Source organism: Anarrhichthys ocellatus, unplaced genomic scaffold, assembly GCF_004355925.1.
Source record: "Anarrhichthys ocellatus isolate YVR2014 unplaced genomic scaffold, GSC_Weel_1.0 scaffold44, whole genome shotgun sequence".
Classification (NCBI taxonomy): Eukaryota; Metazoa; Chordata; class Actinopteri; order Perciformes; family Anarhichadidae; genus Anarrhichthys; species Anarrhichthys ocellatus.
The window spans coordinates 335,257-355,098 of record NW_022280074.1 but is presented as its reverse complement, the minus strand read 5'-3'; the positions used below and the strand labels follow the sequence as shown (position 1 = coordinate 355,098).

At 42.3% G+C, this 19,842-nt stretch overlaps 1 protein-coding gene across 2 annotated transcripts in view; it reads right to left on the bottom strand.

Moving 5' to 3' along the window:
• Positions 1-19,842, bottom strand: part of mtcl2 (microtubule crosslinking factor 2) — a 104,778-nt gene that overhangs the window by 51,603 nt on the left and 33,333 nt on the right. The window lies entirely within an intron of this gene.

Genomic DNA, 19,842 nt, shown 5'->3' with positions numbered 1-19,842 from the left:
GAAAGGAGCAGGGGGGGGGGGGGGGCGGGGGGGGGGGGGGGGGGGGGGGTGGGGGGGAAGAGAGAGAGAGAGAGAGAGAGAGAGAGAGACGGCTACTCAATTAATCAACATTTTATTGAAATCGCAATATGGCCGACTCACATTCTGAGGCGCAATATTTGTTAAGGCTGAGATGTGTGTATGAATATTATCTTAAACTAAATATTGTCGTGCTGCAGGGATGTCATCACGCCATATTGTACAGACTTAAGAAAACATCTTTGGTACAGATCGCGACAAGAAAATTACCAAAATCATTTTTTACATTTTTCAATGAAAATGAGAATTTCCTTTTAAAATCGCAAAATCAGGTAAAAATAATCGCAATTAAGATATTTCTTTCCTATGAATGCACTTTGAAGCTGTTGAATGAGTATTTGAATGAACAGCATTGCAGTGAGGGAGAATAAACAGGCGACTTCATCGAGGAGCAGATATGCTGAACGAACAATTTTCATCTCATGGTTTCTCTCTGGTGAGGTGAGGTCATGACCTCGGCAGAAAGAGACAAATTGAGTGTTTCTCCCTCCTCGCTGTTTGTCAGCAACGATAACCGCTCAGAATGACTCACAAGGAAAACCCATCATGTCAGTATTGATTAGGTTCAGATCAGATCAATACTGTCTTGTGCCCAGTTAAAGTATTTCCCCTGTCATTACATATTAGTGCTTAGCTTGAGCTTCATAACATTCAGTCTTGATTGTAAGGCTGCATAATAACACAATACTGCAAATGTTACTTTACAGGAAATATCAATCATCAATGGATCAACACAATGATGGATGTATAGTAAGAATTAAAGTAAGAAAATGAGTGTTTAAGTTACGCTTACCTGAATCACAACATTCATGAGAGATGTCAGTGAATTTTACTAACCGACAACAAAATAAATCATATAATCCTTCAACTGAATCAATACAATGCCAAATGAATGTTATTAATGCCGGCTACAAAAAAAACAATTCCAGACAAAGGCTGCATGGAAGACAACTACCTTCTTTGTGTGAGTTTGTTGCGGCAGCTTCACCACAACTGAGTGCACACAATCTGCCGCAGGCTTAATGGAAACTCTACGCAGCCTGATATAAATGATCCGACCCAGCTGTCAATCAGCCGCCCTTTTCTGGTAAATCACCTGAAGCTAAACCGACGCGCTCTAAGCAGACAGACACTACAGCTCCTGCAGCTTCCATCCAGCTGTATGAGCTAAGTTCTGTTTTCTTCTTCATTCGTACGTCATTTAAATATTTATTTCAAAGCTACTTGATGTTTGACGTCTCACAACCACCTGAGCCCTGCATGTCTTTAAATCTTCCCACCATGTCTGTTGTCGTATGTTTAGTTGTGCTGATGAACGCTGACACGATGCAACCACACGGTGATTCAGCTCACATCCGTTTGTGTGCATCAGCGAAGCCAACGCAGAGAGAGTGGATGGTCAATTAGCATGGCATTAGCATGGCATTAGCGCAGCAACAAAGTGCCTGCAAGACTGACGGGGGACGGGCATGACACTCTAAATCAGCCGACGCACATGTTCAAGTGCATGAGCAGCTCGTCCTGCTTTTGTCTCCCCCTCCTCCCACTCTCCATCTCTTTCCGTCTCTTGGCTGCATTTGAGTCAGACAAAACCAGTCTCCTCCTCCTCTGCTGTTTACTTTGGCTCGTCACACACAAACACACTCGGAAATATGCAAACAAAGCATCAAGGAAGGGAAGGATGAAAAAAAAAGATGGAAGGAGGAAGAGAGGAGGAGGAGGAGAGGAGGGAGGGGAAGGGCAGTTCTTTGTTACCAGAACCGCTGCTCACTTCCAGCTGCTTCCATTACAAACACGTGTGTGTGCGTGTATACGTCTGCCAATGTGTGTGTGTGTCTCCAGACACTCTGCTTATTAAGGCAGTGTGTTAGTAGGTGACCTTGCCCAAATGAACACTTTGAGTCCAACCTGAATGCTTCATGTTGATCTGAATTATTCATATATGTTGTGTCCATATATGTGTTTAGCTGTGTGTATTTTGTTGTTTGTGAAGTCCATATATTCACACACACACACACACACATATATATACAGTATATATATATAAATATGTGTATACAGAGCTGTGTGCAAGAACAGACTGGGAGGAGGTTGTCTGTCTGTCTGTGTGTCTGTGTGTGTGTGTGTGTGGCAGAAGTCAAGCCTCATCCTAAAATGCCCCTCCTGCCTCATCCCCCATCCCTCCTCAGGGTCCTATTGCCCCTAAACCTTCATTAAAAGGGCTGATTGTCTCATACAAGCTCATTTCTGTTTGGTGTGCAGGATTCTACGATGATTATTTTCATTATCAACTGATGTATCAATTGTTTTGTTCACTTAACTGATTTATTGTGAGCCCACTTCAAGCCAGAGCCAGACGTGCCTCCTTTTTAATCTGTTAATCTGTCTGAACAACGACAGAGAAAGACTGCAAACCTTAAAGATTGAACCTACACATGTATAATAATTTATGATCCAAATTGTTATGGAGGGGCGAGAACGTATTAAAGAAAAACTGTGTTTTCTATTTCAGGATTCAGCATTTTTTGCTCGAGGTCTGTTGGTGCAACTTGTCTTCGGGACATTTTCTCCAGTTGCAGAGCAGAAAACACCTGAATATGCAGCCTGATTCCAACCTAAACACAGACTGCTATGACAAGGCTGTGATGACGTCATCATCACTTAACAAAGACAGACACATCAGTCATGAAGCCATTCAAACAGGGAAATGGACTTAGAGACACAAGGAGGAGCTCAACGTCTGGAGAATTCAATATTTGATTGACAGAGGATGCAGCATCCATTTACACCCCAACCCCCCCCACCCTCCCCCTCCCCCTCCCAACAAAATGCCTCGACAACCACAGGCTATGATATGTTGCCGTGGCGACGGCCACCCTGTTGGCAGCACATTAATGAAAAGACGGAGAAGAGGAAGAGGAGGAAGGAAGGGAGGAGAAACAAATGACAGGGGGAGGGAGGGAGGGGAGGATGAATGAGGAGAGGGTCAGAGCTTCGGAGGAGAGAGAATGAGTAAAAAAGATGGAAGGAGAAAAGAGGAGGAGATGAAGGGAGGAGGGCGGTTTGATGGAGTAAATCCCTAAAACGCTCTTGAGGAAGCGATACTTCCTCAAAACAAAGCACCCAGCATCACTAACGACTACAGGTCTCTCCTCACGTCCTCCTCTTTATTTGCTCTCATTTAGGAAGCTCTTTGTTAATGAGACCAGATAATTAAATCATTTGCACGCTGCCGGCATGTAGAATCAGGTAAACCCAATTTACATAAATACCATCAACAGCAAACAGTCTGTGTGAAGGTAAACATCATGCCTGAGACTTACTGACGCTGGACTGTATACAGTGGCGTTGGGTAGTAGAGACTGCAGCTAAACACTTCTTTGCATCCTCAGAAAATGTACGGATTCAATAATAACGTTTCTCGCTAACCTGTAGTTCTGCAACAGCAGTAATGACATAATAACACAAAACGGTGGAAATCGTATTGCAGGCTGTGAAATACTTTCCTGCCACATTTCTTCTTCTCTTTCATTTATTTTTCTCTGTGCAGAAAACAAAACAATATCCCTCTGCGTATATTTGGAAGTATGTTACTGCTGCGAAGCATTATGCGAGACTATCATAAACATGATGTATTGGTTAATATCTCTGCAAAGTGTGTAAACACGGAAAAAGCTTTTCCCCCCCAAAGGTAAATATGAGCACAGAGGAAAGACTGCGAAGAGGATTTATCGGTACGCTTCCAGAAAAGAAGAAACAAATGATGGAAATTATTGACACAAAAGCCGTTTTTCCTTGAAATTAACCCATCAACTTTAAAAATGAATAGACTGAACAAAAGCTACAAGCCATTCTAAGGGCTTACTAAAGTGGCTATGTTGAGTGTTTTTACATTGAGCGATGGTGTTGCTAGGTTGTGACAAATGTATTAGTGAGTGACTGCTGGTTGGTAGGCTGTAAAAGGCAGAAGTCATTATGCGTGTGTGACAATACGGAGCAAAGTGATCAGCTGTCTAGTATTGAGTTGGACCTATGGCACAGAGTCCCTCTCCACCATCCACTAAACCCATCGACATAACGGATTCTCACTAAGCCATGACGACACCGTCCTGAAACTGAATCTAAATTTTACCGAATAGTGAGTCCACAGAACGCCCGGTGATTCACAACCTCACCATCGATCTCAACAAAAGAGGCTAATGGCACAGACGACCCTTCTGTCACCTGTCCTCTGTTATCTCTGCAGGATTAAAGCTGCACTCATTGAGTTTAGCCGGGACTCTGGTGTCTGCCTCACATCCACTTTTAATTCTAGTAAGTAGCTTTCAATATGCATGCTGCTCAGACTGATAACCATCAAACATTCCACAGGGAACAGAAACTGTGTTTCTCTCGTAGAATGAAAATGCACCGTCAGTATTGTCTCATTTCAGATGACTGGCCACTCTGTTTAGGTCTTTTTATTTCATCTTATTTTATTTTGCTGCTATTATTTTGTGATTAGTGACATTTACTAAGATGTAGTTTCCCTTTTTCTGGACAAACGGAGGAAATAAAATCAGTCAGTTTGACATTCAAACTAAAACTGGCTGTTGTTATGGTTGAAATGCTGGTATTCTTTGGTGGTGCGCGCAGTTATATTACAATATTAAATACGTTTTCATTATCCTGCCACTGGTCTATGCAGCGATGTGCAAAGTGCTGTATAATCAGTGACTGTAGTGTGTTGTAATTACATGAAGAAGTAATTAAAGGTGTACCTGCTTCTCCCGTCTTCAAGGCAAACAGATTCAGATTCATTTCTGTGTTTAAAGTTGCTGTAAATAGTATTTAACTTTGCTCACCATAATGTGTTTACTTTGTCATCTTGCCTGGCTAAACAAGGGTTAACCTTCATCATCAACCTCCCTCCCTGTCTTTTCTCACCTGAGCTGCCAGCAACCGTTAGTGCAGCGTCACAGAGAGAAACCATATGTGAACGAGCCCGACGCAAGCTCCTCCACCGACACGGAGAGTCTCCATCTGGTGTGTGTGTGTGTGTGTGTGTGACGGCAGGGTGTACAGCACCCTGTTACATCCTATTAATAGAGAGCATCGTGCAGTTACACCGGCCTGCTCGCTCCACCTCACTGCACAGTTTATATGTTAGACAGGAAGCGGCTTCTAACGAGGTGACGCCTGAAATGAACCATTAGCTCATATTTGACTAGATTAAAGTCAGAGCTGAAGCAAGTTGAGATGTATTTGTCTTGGTTTGTTTCTAGGGTGAAAAGGTAAAAAAAGGCTATTTCTGCAGATAAAAGTTAGAGGTGATACAACATGATACCTTTTACTCCTCAAGCAAAGCTGCTCTGCCAAAGCCTGCACTCACAAGCTCATCCACATGAATACACACACACACACACGCACGTCCATATGACCCCCATATGGCCTGTGGGCTTCTCGATGAACGTGGCTTGCACCCTTAAGTCCTAGTCTGGATGTCTTGTCATGTGTGGTTTCACACCTGACACACACACATCAGTAGTGATAGTTGTAGCATATCAGAGTGGGCTGTATGTGTGTGAGAGAGTGTGAAGTGGAGCGTGTACGACAGGTTGACAGGGTTGTCCAGCATTTTGCAACGTGACCTGCATCAATTAATAATAGTCGTTTTCTCAGTGATGATGAACAGGTCAAGTAAAATGTTAAATATGCAGAACAGACTGTGAAGCACTCTGACGCAAATTTGTGATTTTGGTTCTAGACAAATAAGTAACTGAATTAAATACTGAGAGTATGCACACTTTATGCGTGAGACCATAGCGTGGCATTCATTTAAAGTAGTTTTACTGAATATGAAAAATAACAGATGATGATATTCTATGAAGGCCACTTACCGGCAGGTCCTTCATACGTTAACCAGTTGAAGGAAACTATTGTGTGTCTTTCACGAGTGCTTCTGCGCTCTATGTGCTTTGAATACTAACAGCCGGTTTGAGCTCACTGACGGCAGAACAAAGCGCGGCTCTGACGGACAAGCCGGAGGCTCTGGTGACCTTTAGGTGAAGTCTGACAGTTCAAACACACGGACAAAGATCAAACACCTGACAGCACACACAAAGCAGACACGGATAACTGCTGAACCTACAGCGCTGTCTGCTACTTATTTGAGACATTAGTGTGACGACACTGCTGAGATTACTGGCAACCTTTGGCGACTTCTACATTGCATTACTTAGGAGTGTGTGTGTGTGTGTGTGCATGTGATTACATAGTTAGAGCTAGCAGACGACTGTAAGCATAAAGACAGGAAAGGGAAAAACTAGCCTGGCCTTATCTCTAAGTTTACAACTTCTAAAGCTCATTATCTTCTGGAAGACTCCAGGAAGTCACTGGTCCCATCTAACGCTCGGCAAGAAATATCCTTTAATATTCACAATAAATAATAAAATTCAAAGATCTTTTAAAACATTAAGTCAAAAAAAGTGATCCTTCTGCACTTTCCATTCTAAGCCATTAACAGAGCTCAAGTATTGATGTTATGAAAATTAATTAACATCCATCATTGTTCAGGAGGTTTGTCCGATATCTGATATCGCTCCTTTGTCGGGTATCAGAGTTGATTTACAAAGTGTCTTTAATAACCATGCCGTAACGCTTCAGTATCTCTGGTATAAATCTTTTTAACGATCAGGTAGAGGCAGTGAAAGGATAAAAGGAGAAAAACAATATTTTTCTTCCTTAGTAAAGACAAAAAAAGGAGGAAGAACAGGCAACCCCCTCGTTACCGTGGCAATAACAGGAAACGATGGTCTTAATTTTGAGAAACATTGTTATAAACAACACCAGTGGTGTGAGATACAGGCGACCACTCACCTTCTGTTACTTTAATTACATCAGTTAAAAGGTTTGCGGGTGATTTACCGGCGTTAAAAACTGCTGATGTTTAAACCTTTAATACCTTTCAGTGCTACGTTTTTACTGCAACCATTGTTAGTAGCTGACGAGTGACAAGCATTAACCCACATGCTGTCCTTCCAGCTGACACATGTCATCCCCAAAAGTGTCAGAGATCTCCCATGTTTGCAGACAGACATTCAACACACCATCCGTCCATTTCTAATCCTTCCATCGGAGTGCTGTAATCCTGGTAATCAGCCCCTCTGACAGGAAATCAAACAGGATATGACACGCTGATTGGACCCCTTTACCTCGCTGTCTGGGGAGAAAGAGATGTGACCTTGTCTTGACCCCAATAATAAGTCGTCTTATAGGAAAAAAACCTGCTCTTCTTGGTCCATACGCTCTGCACATGTACAGGACTTTGTGATGTGAATGTGGGGCATGTTTTGCATTGAGAAAACATTATGCTTTGGATATATATTCATAGTGTGTGTTTCTACTTACCGTTGCATACATTTACTACTTTCGGTGCCGCAATCCAAATCTTTCTTAATTATGACAATATGCTTCTCACAAACTTCTTTCTTTCTTTCTTTCTTTCTTTCTTTCTTTCTTCAGACAGAGGAACTGAGGAGTAATACATACACAGGACCACAGACAGAAAGCGTCAGTTATCCCAATGTGAATTAGTGATGCCTGACGTGGCGTTGATGATTACATAGCGAGCAGGAATGTAAAGTGAGGAAAACAAATGTTCTCCACATGGCACCGTTTGCCCTGATTTGACCCAGTTACAAGCTGCTGTGGCCTGATTGTTGTGGTTAACGTGACTCGCACAGATGCTCATGCAGGCACAAAAAGCACACACAGACGAACACGGGCATGAATGTGTTCTTGTATTAGCATTGAGTTAGGGGATGAGGCTAATGCGCTTTTAACAGGCCAGCTTATCGACCCCGCTGCCTGGCTGAAGTTATTACGAGGGAGAGGGAGATGCCGAGAACAGACAGCGTTCCCCGATCGCAGATAAACAACTCTAATGAACAAGATCATCATGTGGTGGGTTTTTATTGTGCGGCTGTAACTTGTGTGCACAGCACATTTTTTGCAATGGGACAATAAAGCTTAGAGCCGCACAGATTGCAAACAGAGCAGGAGACATGAAAGTAAAGGTCTGAGATGAAAGAGAGGTCGGAAACACTAAGAGATGTTACGGTTTTGATTATTACATCTGCTTGTTTCTCACATTAACACGTTTAAACCCCAAAATGAAAACATTACTATTTATCTATAACATTAAATGTTTGTGTCTAAATAGGTTTCATTAAATAGAGATTAAAAAAAACAACCTAACTTAAAGCTGCATTAATTGTTGTTTGTTGGGGGCAGCAAACAGAGCTGTAAGTAACATATTATCATGTTAAAGGTGTTGATGGTGACGTGTTAGCAAACAGTTACCCATTCAAACATCAAGCAGACACAGAGCAACATTAGCATTCATTTGGAGTCATGTTTGAGTCCACCTGATGATTGAAAGTTCACTTTCCTCTTAGCTCCATTTTGGTCTCTATATATAAAAATACCTTGGTCTTTCGCTGCTAAATGCTCTACTACATTCATAATGTGTGTTAATCAAAGTCTTTCCCTGAAAATAGATGTGTGCTGTATCTGGAAACAAGCTTGATTAGAGCAACAAGAGTGGCCTTCGACAGGAGGCAAAGTTGCTGCTCTGAGAGCAAAACAATGAGCTGAAAGATGCTAAAACGCTTCAAAAAGCTGAGTTGGGTGATTATTCTTCTTTCACTTCAAACAAACTATCGTCATTCGATATATTGATACTATAAATATATTGATTAAAAAATAAATGAAAACTAGTTTTACACTGAAAAACCGAAGCCAGCCAGCTACATCAGGAACATGTGGGCACCCTTGTTCCAGATCTGTAAATCGCCCACATGTCTTAATTTCTTCATTAAATTAAGAGAGACCATTGTGTTGTGATCATCGACTCCACTTCCTGAGCCAATCACAACCTTGTAGGCTGGACTGAACATCTTCCTGTAGAGCCAAATAACAACACACAAAAAGTTCTTCATGTTCACGTTGACTTTCAGAAATGACAACTCTTATATCGTCATAGTTCTTCGATGAACATGCCGAACGTTAACTGCTCCTTGCATCCGCTACGGCAGCTTCCATGTTGACTGAAAACGGTGGTGTGAGGGATACGTCACTCGCTACAGAATAGTGAGGGCAAAAACAACATGAGCACAATACGAGCCTTCATAATGTAGTGAAACAAAATGGCAATTCAACCGGCGAGACGAGTGCAGCCCGAACACAAATACAATGACTTCTCATGTGAAATAACTTTGGAGGATAACTGTTTTCATTTAAGATCAAATTATATTCAAGGAAATGAGTTGATTAAGAAAATAGTTTTTTACTGCCTTTAGATAAAAAGAGACCCCCCCCCCCACCCCACACACACAATTCAATCTTGCAACAGTGAGAGTCTTAACACCAGAACCCTTCACTTGCTATATTTAGAGTGCAGTGTGTCTCTTCTGTCTCTGTTGCAATAAATTACTTGGGTGAAGCCTTTAGCAGAGATTTAGGCCTGGGAAAGGAAGACAGACAGACAGACAGACAGACACATACACACACACAAACAGACCCCCTCTTTCTGCTCCACTGCTCCGATCAGATCAGTGCTCCTGGGACCAACTCGGAGGCAGCCATTAATTTTTGACCTGCAGTTTGACAGAATATCACAAACCAGCTTTACTGAGCCCTCAGAGAGCGGGGAGGGGAATCACCAGAGTGCTCCGAGGACCCAAAGATATGTCGGGGAGGGAAATCACCACCACGCTCATAAATCCTGACTCCAGCTGGCTTGTCTGCACTTAAGAGCCAATTTAACAGGCAGCCAACTATCACGCCGACATCCATTCCTGTTCAATAAAGCTCAAATGGCCTGTAAAGAGATCAACGCATTAGAAAGGTGAATTTCGAGTTTCTTGGCCCACATCATAATATTTTTTTTTTCCAATGCAGTGCAAAGCACCTCTTCAGTCTGCCAGCAGCAGACGGCTGTCAGAATTACACAACATAAAGAGGACTTCAGTTCCCAGAAGCCCAGTGATCAGACTTTACTCCTCCTGGCGTTTCAATCTCAGGATTGTACATCACTTCATCAAGAGTTTCATTGAAGAGGGGAAAACACTTCTCCAAGCAAAGGCGCTTGTTAACTATTTGCTAATGCTGCATTCAGGTCAACTCGGATGTCGGAATTTTTCCAGTTGAAATTTCCGACTTACGGCCTCCGAGCGTTTCAAAGTGCACACCGCCAAATATATATTAAAAAAATCCTCCACATTTTTATGAATAATTGTTGCGCAGAGAAGATATCGTACAGAGATAACCAGCTACCCAATAACATAGCAACTATTTTGACATCAATTATAGTACATTCAGTTTGACTATATGGGAGTACGTATAATTTTGAGTAAATACAGGCATATACACTAAACGTTTGCCTTCTAGTTGGTGGTTTATCATTTACAACGTGTGCTTCCATTGTTGTGGGACGAGTAACTTGAGAGGCATTCCCTTGCATACTTTCTAGCAGGAGGTCGGATGTTTTTCGGGTTTAGCTAGCAGGCAATTTGTGCACAACTATGACTATGACTATGACTTGTGGAATGTTGAATAGAAGTGGAAGGGGTACCACAGCTCACACGTTACACAGCTTCCTACATCTTGGACTATCTGGCTCTGAGTTCCCTCAAAGGTTAATAAGACGGCTTCCTACTCGTCAACGCGCAAACTTACAGGTCAGAGTTCACTTAACCCAGCACATGCAAATGTGCTTCACCTCAGCGAGTGAATCCATTGAAATTGAAATTATTAAAATGACCTTTAATGCTAAAATCTGAATAATTTAAAGCCTTTTTTTAGCCCATTGTTTCCCTTTTCTATCATCCATTTCTTTAACTATTATTATTCACTTTGTCACTGTGACACATTTGTGTTGGAAGCAGTAGTTAACTTAGTGAGGAACCTACAACAGTGGTTGTTTAATAGGTGAGTTTCTTTTCCTAATTATGATCACATATGGGTGAAGTCCGGGCTTTCACTGCTGCTGTGGGCGATGTTTGTGCTAATTAGCAGAAAGCTCATTCAAGGGAACACACGGGGACACATGGGGGAGTCTACGTTGGAAGTAGGACATCAGGACACTCGTAATCAGTGAGAAAACCAATAAGTGTGATTCATCAATTCTTCAACTAGACTGAGTCTGTTTCCACATCGTCACAGCAGCATGTACACACAGCTGCCTCGTCAGACTCTTCTCTCGTACAATAACAGCCGTTTAGACGGCAGAACTGACGACATGTACAGAGTGAATGTTAATCACTGAACCTGGCAGCAGAACACTGTGTGATGCAGGTGTCTGTGAAGGGGAGAAGTGCCGCATAGTTAAAGAGGACAAACCTTCAGCAACACGGACGTTGACAACAGGACGCACTCAGAGGATGCTTTTTACATTCAAAGCTTTTTACAGCAGGCGATTTCACTCTCTGGAAAGACAACGCAACTCTGAGTGGGAACTGTTTGAAACGGTATTTCCAGTCAGTAAAGGGAAGCCATTTACCTTATGTTGTCCAAAGCTACTCTATGATGCTTTAAACTTCATCTGTGAAAAAAAAAAAAAGTACATGTACTTTGTCCTTGTGCCAAAAAAACAAACCACCACTCGTTAACGTGTAATAATTATTCTGAATTGGACTTTAAATCATCTCTTTACCTGTTAGTAGACCCTATTGTCAGTGTGGTCCTGTTGAAATGGTGCTCTGTGTAATGGTCCACTAGTGTCCTCTACCATCATCCAAGAGGACGGAGATAAATCTCTGAGGATTACAGAGTCATCCACTCCACCGAGCACGTCCAACCCCTACAGCTCACACCTCTCTCGAGTCTCTTCTTTCTTGTATTCTATCTTACATGTTTCCATCAATACATTTCTGGCCTTTTTATTTTCTCCTCCAACCCAAGTTCACCTATTTGTCTTCCCGTACCACCTTCACCTCTCCTCTCTCTCTTCACCAGTGTTCTTCAAGCTCCCTCTGGCTCCTCGGTTCTCACTTATTCTTCAGTCTCTCTCTTGAAATCCACTGATTCTACTCAGTCTCTCTTTCTCTGACCCCCCCCCCCCCCCCGCCCATGTCATACAAGAAACAGTCTAAAGGTTGATGAGAAAGTAGCATCTTCATTTAATAAAGAGTTGTTTCAAGATCAACGTGGTAATCATTCATCCGAGTTCAAGACACAAGTTGTGATTCTTGACACGGCTTTTTGATCGTATCTAAACCTCCTCAGAGTCACACACATTCTGTTCAACTTGACCTTCTGTGTTTAATGAGCCTGAGAGCCGTTACATTACAGAATACGCACAGAGACTCACATGCCAGTACATAAAAATAAAAAATAAAAAACACCTGACAAAGCCTGAGGGAACTGAGAACAGGTAGAACCAGAAACAAACAGTTTGGTTGGGACAAGTTCAAAGTTCGGAGCAAAACATCCACTTACAAATAAACATTGTGGAAAGCGTGTCACGACATGAAGGTCTGGGGTAGAAAACGGTTGAATCAGACTTTTTTTTAAATGATTCATTTTCATTGGAAAAGTCAAGGCAACACCACGATCACACCGAGTCTGCCTCTGTGTCACCTGTGTGCTGCGGATTGTAGCACCTGATTAACCGCATTAATATCTTAGTCCAGCCTAGCCCTCTCTGCAAAGTCCCGTCATGCAGTGAAAGACTGCATTTCTCTGCTCCTCTCCCCTCCTCCACATGTGTTAACACAGGGACCCTTGAAGGCACTTTTCTCTTCAGGCAGTTGCACAATCAGTCCCGCCCGCCGCCGGGGCCATCACATAATGATCCCCCTATTTCTATCTATTCCAGCCAACCGGTCAGTCACTGTGCGATTACATTAGAGCTTCTCTTCTCTCTCAGTCGAGCTCCAGATACCCACGGCTCCATTCAGCCCCATTAACCAGCCACTGATTGTTTTCTGCCCTGCAGACAGGTGAAGGCTCTTTGCTGCGCTGCAAGTGAATCATCACGTCCTTGGACAGCGATAGCTAGAAAGCGAACGTTATGAAACAATCATACTAGCTTTCTGGTATTATGAAAACTATTAAAATCACTACAATGATCATAATAATGTTAAAAAGGACAAGTTTATCAAACTTTTTGGAGTTTTCTTCTAAAGCACCAGAATTTGGCTATTATACAAATTTATCTCTCTCAAGTTTGAGTTTTTCTATAAAAACTACTATTTCCAAGGTCAAGAAGGAACCTTGCTGTGTAAGTATTGATCTCATGAAGAATCTTAAAACAGTAAAAAATCTATTTGATGCCTCGTCTACGCCTTGATGGAACATCTGGAGTACTTTTCTAGTCTGTGGAGACCATTGATAACTTAAAGCAGACTATATTAATCTTTAATCTGTTTGGAGAGAAATGACAATAATCTGAAAAAGAAGAAGTTCTATCTACTAGTGCAGCTGCACTTTTCAGCAGATGTTTCAATATAAAACATAATTAAATTAAATAAAAAATACATAGCTTAAACTGAATGGCCCTTTATATTTGTGTCCCATTAATCAGACAATACAATGTCTTCGCATGTACAATATTACAGTAACATCCTGAACGTTTCAGTCTCAAACGCAGCAAAAGTTGAACATTTCTTTAACTTTATTATCATTTCTCCAAAATGGTGAAGAACCTTTAAATCAGTTAATATTTCAGTCCAAATGTTTTCCACCACAGTCGATCTGAAGCCAAAGAAGAGGTTTTAGATGGTGATGAATGTCTCTTGATTGAATCAGTATTGATTTGAGATCGGCTAATATTTAAACGTACTTTTCAAACCCAAACCTGACGCACTGAGCACTGCCTCACGCAGGCAGATCTAACAGCAGACCAAAAAAGTTTGTGTCCTCCTCCTGATCCGAACAGGGAAGACCGTCACGGCCATTCAGCCTCTTTTATGTAACCTGGTCATCGGTGCAATCAAAGGACCATAACTTGTTCTTCCCAGTTACATAATTCATTGGTTGGGAAGTGGAGACGCAGATTACATATACAGATGGGACTGATGGATTTAAAGTAGATATAGGTATAGACAGGAATAGAAATAGAGCAAGAAGAGCTGCTTCCACTCATACAACAAGTGGTTATGGTTGCATTCAGGTTCAACTGTTGACACCCTGCAGAGTGTCTCTGTAGTTACGAACCAACCACTTAACTCGGCATTACCGTCTGAGTCAGCGGCATACGTCTGTATCTGATGGAGCAAGAGAAGATTACTTCTAATATTTACCAGAGATACTATGATTATGATAGTAAAGTATACATTGTACCAAATATAAGCTAAAGGGAGTCAAAGTACCAACCGAAATTAACACGGAAAAATTAATATGGCACAGCAAAATATGTTTCAATAAATCTTTGGAAATAGTTACAAACCTTCATATTAAAGTATTCACAAATCAATACAGGCAGCACCTCAATATCTAAACTGTTGTGTTGGATTTACGATCATTTTTTAAGAATCATCTATTTGTGTCAAAATACATCCTTCATAAAAAGAAGATCATTGCCATGTGTGTGTTTTTGTTTTTTCCGGTGACTCTGGATGAGCAGCGTTTCCACGACACAGCAACCTGTTCAAACATATCACTCGTCTCAATCAGACTTTGAGGTTCGCTCCATTGTTCTCCACTGGTTACGACATTTACGCGGGTTGACCGAGATCCAGGTTGCATGTGTAATATGAATTTCCCAGGCATGGTAGCGCTGGTAGTAAAACAAAGACGCAATGAACGTGAGAGTGAACAATGTGAAATGTTCCTGCTTCCCTCGTTCATTAGAGAGTCCCTGCAGATCCTTATACCTAACAACACCTCAGATGAAACCCAGTCAGACAGACAAATACTGATCTTACTACCTGTAACAACCTGTGAACATGAATACTAAAATTATATTCTGTCTGAGACTGTCTGACTCATGAGACTACGATCTGAATATGTTTCTGATATGTTTTAAGCACAAACGATGTCCTAATATGATTGTGAACATTTTGTTTAAGTTAAGACTGAGCCTCACTTCCTAGTTCCTACCAACACATGCTGGACCTGATGTCTGGGGAAAACACACAAGTGGTAAGAGGAGGACAAGTGAGTGAGATGATGGGGGGGGGGGGGGGAATTAATGGGAAGAAAAAATGAACAGAGTGTAAAAGGAAACACTGACAGAGAGACAGACAGAGAGAGCCAGAGAGACGAAGAGAGAGAGAGAGAGCCAGAGAGACGAAGAGAGAGAGAGAGAGACAGAGAGAGAGAGAGAGAACCTAACAACCGTCCTGTCAAAACACGACACGGCAGCACTAACGAGCACAGCCCAATGAAAGTGCGGGACTGAATTATGCAACGCAGGCTTACAACTATGAAACAGTGAGAGTGAACTACTACGAGCAGACATGTGAGATCCTCTCCATGGGCGTGTAACAACGGACTAAGAGTTCATTTATCAAGGAGTCACTGCCGGGAGCATCAAAGAAGGAAGTACATTACTAATAATAGCTCCGCCATAGAGGCTGCTCTAACCATCGACCTATTACTAATCCCCCATTACATTACAGGCCCACACACACACACTTCTCCACGGTTCATCGTCCGCAGTGAATGAGTGAATATCACGTGTGTGTGATTGTATGTTACGGGTGCCATCATGTCGTGCTGTCTAAGTGAATGTCCTCATGTACTAGAAGTCATGAGAGAACCGCTCTTTCGAGAATTTAAGAGCTTTTATAGAAAATGCTCTGATGAGGCAGCTGATTCATTACACTCAGTGCAGCAGTGAATCCCTTCAGGCAGCGTTTTTACCCCCTCAACACTTGTTTCTTATGAAAGATGTTTCCAAGAAAGAATTGCTGTAAAACAAAACTAAAGTATCCATGTATCCATATCCATACCTTTCACTTGTACACTTTAGATTTATAACAGTACCGCTGCAAGAATACTCCAATCTAAAGTGGTGACAAAACCTGCTTATATATGAACAACAATGTAGGTAATGTCCACTGACTTTATTCTGCTTATAATGCTACAAACCTGTCTATTCAAATTAGTTCAGATTAGTAAGCCTTATTTTATCAGAGCCACACATAACTTCAATGGTCCACTGTGCCACAAAGTGCCAAAAAACAACAACAACAAATACACTACTTCATGTACCTTCTTTTTACAGTCGCCTCCTTCAGCATTTGATATGATCGAAGCCTCCTTAAAAAGCTATTAAGTGAACTTCGGTTGTTGAATATTGTATTACAGCTTTATGTCCCTGCTTGTTAAATGTGCTGTCTTTGAACGACTGAAACACTAACAGAGGCTGCACATCATCATGTGTGTTAAAGAAACCTCAAACTAAAGTTATCAACAGCCATAACATCACAATCTTCTGATGTCAGAGCGTGGTCTCTCTCTTTCCCTGCCGTGGTTACCGTGCTGCTGTGGGACATTACAGCAGCACAGTAACCACGGCAACACTCGACAACCGGCAATGCAATGTAGCTATAGCAACCGTGGTGCAGCCAGACGAGCATCAGCGGGAAGTGCCGGCTACTCCTTCTCCACGTCTCCGCTTCCACATCACAACACGGGACGGCAGCACGGTGATGATGTCACACGGCCTCAGCATGGGACCAGGAAGAGGAGAAGCACAAGGGGGAGATAAAAGGGAGGGAGGGAGGAGAAAGGAGAGGAACAGAGAGGAAAGGAGGGAAGAAAACAGAGAAGAAGGATAGGATATTTGGAAGAGAAAAGAGGAACACACACACACTGTGAGCCTTCCTATACTGCATGTGTGTATGCAGCCAAGTGTTGCAGCTCCACGTCAATACACAGCAGAGCTTCATGATCCATTAACAATAAACCTCCACATCCATCATCCGCGCCCGGCCTATAAAGCTCTCATCCACCGGCAATAAACAAGCAACGAGGTCTGTCAAGTCTCCTCGTGGGGGAAACTGCTCCTTTCAGTTGACACATCCGAGGCTGCTTTTGGACTAATTAAATGAACCAAGACGCTTGTTTTGGTTATTTCTGCACTGCATTTCCTGGAGATCAGCTGTCAATCAAGCGGTGCCGGTGGGACGGTGGAGTCTAGTTCACTGGATTGCTGCTGAAAAACTTTCTTCTGTCGGTCTTTTCTTTCTCTGCTAATGCCGAACAAGATCCACAAAAGATGGAACTGTAAAAACCATCATTTTGTTGAGCGTGATTTCAGCTTCTTTCCTGGTGAACGAGCCGTTATCTTAACCGCATACATGAAAACCTGTAATCACGAGACTGTTTAGAGCTACATATCTATCAAGACTGTTGTTTATTTATCACTATCGTACAATATGTTGTTGTCGGATCTTTTCAACTCACAACTATCGATGTCTCAACAATTAACAACTGAGAAAACTCCTTTTTTCTCTGAAGAAGAATGTGTAATGCGGTTGAAAACTCCGGTAAACCCAGTAAGTTGACCGTGAGTCATTTTTACCTTGAAAGAACCACAAACTAGATGTTATTCCTCATCCTACAGCACTGCTATAAAGGCTATAATCATGCACATGTAGGTTTATTTGGGGCAAATATCTCCAAATTCCCGGCTGTGCTTCAACCTCACAGAAGAAGAACGAACCCTTGAACTCAGCTGAATTCAGTAACCTGTCATTTGAGTATTTTTAGAATATTTGCTTTCCAGTTGTTATTAATCTCCCAGCAATATGAAAAGACAACTCTCGTTTACATTTCACATGTTTCAGCGTTTAAACGTCCTCCAGTAAAAATCTTCTCAATTGGCCTTTAGGGTATTTTAAACAGCCACAGTGACATTAGACCAGTTAGTGAGGAAACACTGTTTAATACTTTACACCTGTGATGTGGTTGGAGCTGCCAGTTCTGCCTGGTAATATCAACGAATGACCACATGCAGGCTACTTCATCCATCATCCTCACAGCATTAAACTCTCTGCGTCATAAATCACTGCAATATCTGTCTCTTGTCTCCTCTAATTGCAAAGGTGAGGTCAAGTGCAGTGTTTTAATGAGGAAATACAAGTCAGACCACCAAAAACACAACCTGGTGAATATTCAACCTGAATATACCCGTTTACAACAGACATTATGGGATTTTACCCAAACTTTACTCTTACACAGAAAGTGTCAGAACCACACAGAAGACCAGATTTAAAGGCTGATGGTGTTCAGGCTTTTGTTCCCACCGCTTCCCCCCCAGAGGGGCTCAATGGAAAGCGTGGCGTTTTCACTGAGCAAAGTGTGAAGCCATTAAACTCAAAGGCACTCTGTCCTTTTGGAAAATTCAAATGGCGGTATCGATTTGAGCTCTGCTGCTCTCCAGCCTCCTCAGTTCATCTGCTCCACGGTGAGAAACCAGCAGTGAAGCCGCAGACGGACTGAAATTATCCTGAGAGGTTTCACTCATGTGACACTGGAAAGATCCACGACTGTCACAGCGAAACGGGGTCAACGTTTGTGCTCGTATATCTATTACTGTACAGAAGCCAATTAGAAGCCAATAATCTGGCTTCTAAAGATGCTGTAACATTTGTGTGATGTTTTCTACACGGCTCATATAAGTAACATTGCACGTAGCGGCGAGTTCCAGTTCAACGTTCTTTCACATATGAGAGCACGTTTGTTTGTTGCTGCTCTTTCAGCCTTTTATAGTTCTGCATGTGTTCTGTCAAACTGACTGTGTTAGTGGTACTGTAGTGCTGGAGTGTTTAGAGTCTAGCACAGTGGTACAGTAGCAGTATAAATGGTCTGCTGAGCAGATCACCACTGACATCAAGACGTATAATTCATGAGCCGCTCAGCTTCACAGTCTGGTGTAACACTAACACACACACACACACACACACACAATTATTCTTTCATATACATTTTAAAAAAGCATGCTTGAAAACACACACACACACACACACACACACACACACACACACACAAAGGAAAGTAAAGTACAATCCAGAGGGAGGAAAATTGTATCTATACCTTCCAGACTGTATGGAAAATCAATAGATAATCACACTAACACTTGCAGCACACATACTCACATGCATATTGTACGTGTGTGTGTGTGTGTGCGCGGTTCATCTCCAGACACAATGGTTCCCAACAGAGACCAGAGTGGAACCTTTTTAGCAAACCCCAGTCTGTCCCCCATTCAGTAGGTGAGATAATCTGCACTCCAGCCAGCTTTTAACAGCTGCAGACCTTTTAATGGATGAGCGAGAGAGAGAGAGAGAGAGCGAGAGAGAGAGCGAGAGAGAGAGCGAGAGAGAGAGCGAGAGAGAGAGAGACCCTCCCCCCCCCCCTCATCCATCTGCTCTGTTCTTTCTCTCAGAGTGTGTACAGTATTGTCCTCCATGAGGCGCCTCTAAGGTGTCTGTCCACTACCGGTGTTCCTTTCTTTCTCTCTCCTCCTCTCTCGCTCTCTCTCTCTCTTCTATCCCCATCGACTCCGTCAAACAGACGCTCCGCCTCAAGCTTCTCATCCATCACAGAGTGTATCTACTCCTCATCTCACCTTCATCCGTCTTCCCTTTATATCTATCCTTCACCAGCTGCTCTTAATTGGGAAATGCTGAGCTCACACCCAAGCAGGAATTTGGTTAGGTTGCCATGGCAATGCCATTCCTGCTCAGGTTGATCCAATCTAGATTATGGAGCAAATTATATTGTTTCATTTCATAGTGTGAAACACAGAATATATATATATATACGTAT